This window comes from Amblyraja radiata, chromosome 1, assembly GCF_010909765.2.
Source record: "Amblyraja radiata isolate CabotCenter1 chromosome 1, sAmbRad1.1.pri, whole genome shotgun sequence".
NCBI lineage: Eukaryota > Metazoa > Chordata > Chondrichthyes > Rajiformes > Rajidae > Amblyraja > Amblyraja radiata.
The window spans coordinates 180,558,747-180,563,746 of record NC_045956.1 but is presented as its reverse complement, the minus strand read 5'-3'; the positions used below and the strand labels follow the sequence as shown (position 1 = coordinate 180,563,746).

The 5,000-nt window shown below is 47.1% G+C and overlaps 1 protein-coding gene across 1 annotated transcript in view; it reads right to left on the bottom strand.

Moving 5' to 3' along the window:
- The window catches only part of LOC116986795 (collagen alpha-1(I) chain-like), a 67,831-nt gene that overhangs the window by 7,089 nt on the left and 55,742 nt on the right, over positions 1 to 5,000 (bottom strand). The gene's annotated exons all lie outside the window — the stretch shown is intronic.

Genomic DNA, 5,000 nt, shown 5'->3' with positions numbered 1-5,000 from the left:
CCACTCACTCAGCCTGTCCAAGTTACCCTGCAACCTCCTAGCATCCTCTTCACAGTTTACACTGCCACCCAGCTTTGTGTCATCTGCAAATTTTCTAATGTTACTTTTAATTCCATCATCTAAATAATCATTAATATATATTGTAAATAGTTGCGGTCCCAGCACCGAGCCTTGCGGCACTCCACTCACCACTGCCTGCCATTCTGAAAGGGACCCGTTAATCCCTACTCTTTGTTTCCTGCCTGCCAACCACTTCTCTATCCATGTCAGCACTCTACCCCCAATACCATGTGCCCTAATTTTGCCCACTAATCTCCTATGTGGGGCCTTATCAAATGCTTCCTGAAAGTCCAGATACACTACATCCACTGGCTCTCCCTTGTCCATTTTCCTAGTTACATATTCAAAAAATTCCAGAAGATTAGTCAAGCATGATTTCCCCTTTGTAAATCCATGCTGACTTAATACAGAAGGTGCAGGATCAGTTCATTCCTAGGAGGAAGAAAGACTCCAAGGGGAGAAAGGGGCAACCATGGCTGACAAGGAACGTCAGGGACAGTATAAAAATTAAAGTGAAGAAGTACAACGTAGCAAAGATGAGCGGGAAGTAGCAACATACTTGGTGTCAACCTTGAAGAATCCAAACAAACCAAGTATCTTGGCATCAAATTGCAGAATGATCTGCGTTGGAACGGTCAGTCTCATCATGCAACGGTGAAAGCAACAGGTGTCCTAAACTTCCTGAGGCGCAACTTTCATCATTGTTCAATTTCTGTCAAGGAGAAGCTATACTTCACCCTCGTTAGACCTCATTTGGACTACGCAGTTGCAGCATGGGACCCATACACAAATAAAAACATTTCTTCCATCGAACGTGCCCAAAGACAGGCAGCTCGATTTGTTACTAACACCTATGAGAGAGAAGCGAGTGTCACCAAACTTTTGAATTCTCTGGGGTGGAACCCTCTCCAAGACAGACGTGAAGCTCACCGTTTGTCCTGTTTTTACAAAATGTTAAATGGTCAGCTCGACATAGACTACAAGACCTACACCAAACCCAAACCAATTAGGAGCAGACGAGGGCATTCGATGCAATTTGTGATCCCAGCTACAAAGACAGATGTGTACAGCAATTCGTTCTTCCCCCGCACAATTAAAGCATGGAATAATCTCCACCCAACTATAGTTACACAACCAGATGCAACTACATTTAAAGTAGCTCTTTCTTCCCAATAACCCTTTCTGGCTTAAGTCCTGCCTCCACCACCTCCTGTTTAAATTCCATTTGGAATATCTTGGAGGACCAAGAAACCAAGGAAGCAAGAGGGTTGGGTAATGTTTAAAGAACAACAGAAGATATCCAAAAAGACATTGCGGGGAGAAAATATGAGATACAAAGGTAAGCTAGCCAAGAATGTAAAGCAGGATAGTAAAAGCTTCTTTAGGTATGTGAAGAGGATAAAATTAGTTAAGACCAAAGTTGGACCCTTGAAGACAGAAAAAGGTGAATTTATTATGGGGAACAAGGAAATGGCAGATGAGTTGAACAGGTACTTTGGATCTGTCTTCACTAAGGAGGACACAAACAATCTTCCTGATATAGTAGTGGCCAGAGGATCTGGGGTGACGGAGGAACTGAAGGAAATCCACATTAGGTAGGAAATGGTCTTGGATAGACTGATGGGACTGAAGGCTGATAAATCCCCAGGGCCTGATGGTCTGCATCCCAGGGTACTTCAGGAAGTGGCTCTAGAAATTGTGGATGCTTTGGTGATCATTTTCCAGTGTTCTGTAGACTCAGGATCAGTTCCTGTGGATTGGAGGGTAGCTAATGTTATCCCACTTTTTAAGAAAGGTGGGAGAGAGAAAATGGGGAATTATAGATCAGTTAGCCTGACATCGGTGGTGGGGAAGATGCTGGAGTCAATTATAAAAGATGAGATAGCCGAACATTTGGATAGCAGTAACAGGATCGGTCCGCGTCAGCATGGATTTACGAAGGGGAAATCATAGAAAATAGGTGCAGGAGTAGGCCATTCGGCCCTTCGAGCCTGCACCGCCATTCAATATGATCATGGCTGATCATCCAACTCAGTATCCTGTACCTGCCTTCTCTCCATACCCCCTGATCCCTTTAGCCACAAGGGCCACATCTAACTCCCTCTTAAATATAGCCAATGAACTGGCCTCAACTACCTTCTGCGGGAGAGAATTCCAGAGATTCACCACTCTCTGTGTGAAAAAAGTTTTCCTCATCTCGGCCCTAAAAGATTTCTCCCTTATCCTTAAACTGTGACCCCTTGTTCTGGACTTCCCCAACATCGGGAACAATCTTCCTGCATCTAGCCTGTCCAACCCCTTAAGAATTTTGTACGTTTCTATAAGATCCCCCCTCAATCTTCTAAATTCTAGCGAGTACAAACCGAGTCTATCCAGTCTTTCTTCATATGAAAGTCCTGACATCCCAGGAATCAGTCTGGTGAACCTTCTCTGTACTCCCTCTATGGCAAGAATGTCTTTCCTCAGATTAGGAGACCAAAACTGTACGCAATACTCCAGGTGTAGTCTCACCAAGACCCTGTACCACTGCAGTAGAACTTCCCTGCTCCTATACTCAAATCCTTTTGCTATGAATGCTAACATACCATTCGCCTTCTTCACTGCCTGCTGCACCTGCATGCCCACTTTCAATGACTGGTGTACCATGACACCCAGGTCTCGTTGCATCTCCCCCTTTCCTAATCGGCCACCATTCAGATAATAATCTACTTTCCTGTTTTTGCCACCAAAGTGGATAACCTCACATTTATCCACATTATACTGCATCTGCCATGCATTTGCCCACTCACCCAGCCTATCCAAGTCACCTTGCAGCCTCCTAGCATCCTGCTCACAGCTAACACTGCCCCCCAGCTTCGTGTCATCCTCAAACTTGGAGATGTTGCATTCAATTCCTTCGTCCAAATCATTAATATATATCGTAAATAGCTGGGGTCCCAGTACTGAGCCTTGCGGTACCCCACTAGTCACTGCCTGCCATTCTGAAAAGGACCCGTTAACTCCTACTCTTTGCTTCCTGTCTGCCAGCCAGTTCTCTATCCACATCAATACTGAACCCCCAATACCGTGTGCTTTAAGTTTGTCATGCTTGACTAATCTTCTGGAATTTTTTCAGAAAGCATTTGATAAGGTCCCACATAGGAGGTTAGTGGGCAAAATTAGGGCACATGGTATTGGGGGTAGAGTGCTAGTGGGGTAGAAGTGGTTGGCAGACAGGAAACAAAAAGTAGGGATTAACGGGTCCCTTTCAGAATGGCAGGCATTGACTAGTGGGGTACCGCAAGGCTCGGTGCTGGGACCGCAGCTATTTACAATATACATCAATGATTTGGATGAAGGGATTCAAAGTAACATTAGCAAATTTGCAGATGGCACAAAGCTGGGTGGCAGTGTGAACTGTGAGGAGGATGCTATGAGAATGTAGGGTGACTTGGACAGGTTGAAGTTTAATGCGGATAAATGTGAGGTTATCCACTTTGGTAGCAAAAACAGGAAGGCAGATTACTATTTAAATGGCGTCATGTTGGGAAAAGGGGAAGTACAACGGGATCTGGGGGTCTTTGTACATCAGTCATGAAAGTAAGCATGCAGGTACAGCAGGCAGTGAAGAAAGCGAATGGCATGTTGGCCTTTATGAGAAGAGGAATCGAATACAGGAGCAAAGAGGTCCTTCTGCAGTTGTACAGAGCCCTAGTGAGACCACACCTGGAGTGTTGTGTGCAGTTTTGGTCCCCTAATTTGAGGAAGGACATTCTTGCTATTGAGGGAGTGCAGCGCAGGTTTACAAGGTTAATTCCCGGGATGGCGGGACTGTCATATGCTGAGAGAATGGAGCGGCTGGGCTTGTACACTCTGGAGTTTAGAAGGATGAGAGGTTATCTCATTGAAACATATAAGATTGTTAAGGGCTTGGACACACTAGAGGCAGGAAACATGTTCCCGATGTTGGGGGGGTCCAGAACCAGGGGCCACAGTTTAAGAATAAGGAATAAGCCATTTAGAACGGAGACGAGGAAACACTTTTTCTCCCAGAGAGTGGTGAGTCTGTGGAATGCTCTCCCTCAGAGGGCGGTGGAGGCCGGTTCACTGGATGCTTTCAAGAGAGAGCTAGATACAGCTCTTAAAGACAGTGGAGTCAGAGGATATGGGGAGAAGGCAGGAACGGGGTACTGATTGGGGACCTTCTTCTTCTTGCGTATGGTGTGCTCAGCCTAAAGTTGTAGGACAACTTGTTCTATTTGATCTTATTTGATTGGGCATGCCAAGTTGATTGCATTTGTTGAAACAGGGCGGACCACGTGAAGGTTGCAATCTCCCACCGCTGATTGTGGATGATGAGCCATGATCACATTGAATGGCGGTGCTGGCTCGAATGGCCGAATGGCCTACTCCTGCACCTATTGTCTATTGTCTATGAAAAGCCTCCCTGACCCTGATCCTCGATATCTCGCACCCACCACGTCCCATGAAACTGTTGTTGGTTCCAATGAGAACGGGTCAAGTCAACAGGCAGGACATTCCGTGGAGCTCTGGGGGTGAATGTAAAAATACCCCCCCCCCCACCCCCACCCCCCACACCTCGGCCCCGTTTCCCTGCTCCTGTTGGGACACCATGGGGAAGAGGTGACCCCGAGAGCAGCCAGCGTTGAGAAACCCCCCCCCCCCCCCACTAAAAACAAACACACAGAGGAACACATAGAAACACACGCACCCCACACACCTCTGGGCTTCCATGGCAAGACTGACTGGGCAAGTCCATGCGTCCAACAGCAAGCCACCTCCAACTGTCTGCATCCTGGCGATCAGCCGCGCTCCCAAACCTCTGCCCCACATCTCCACTGGCGAGGAGCTCAACCCCAGCCCAACTCTCCCGACCCACAGCGGGCACAAGCAAGCCGCGGCTCTCTCGAAATCAGGCGGGACCCCAGAGATAGGGAGAG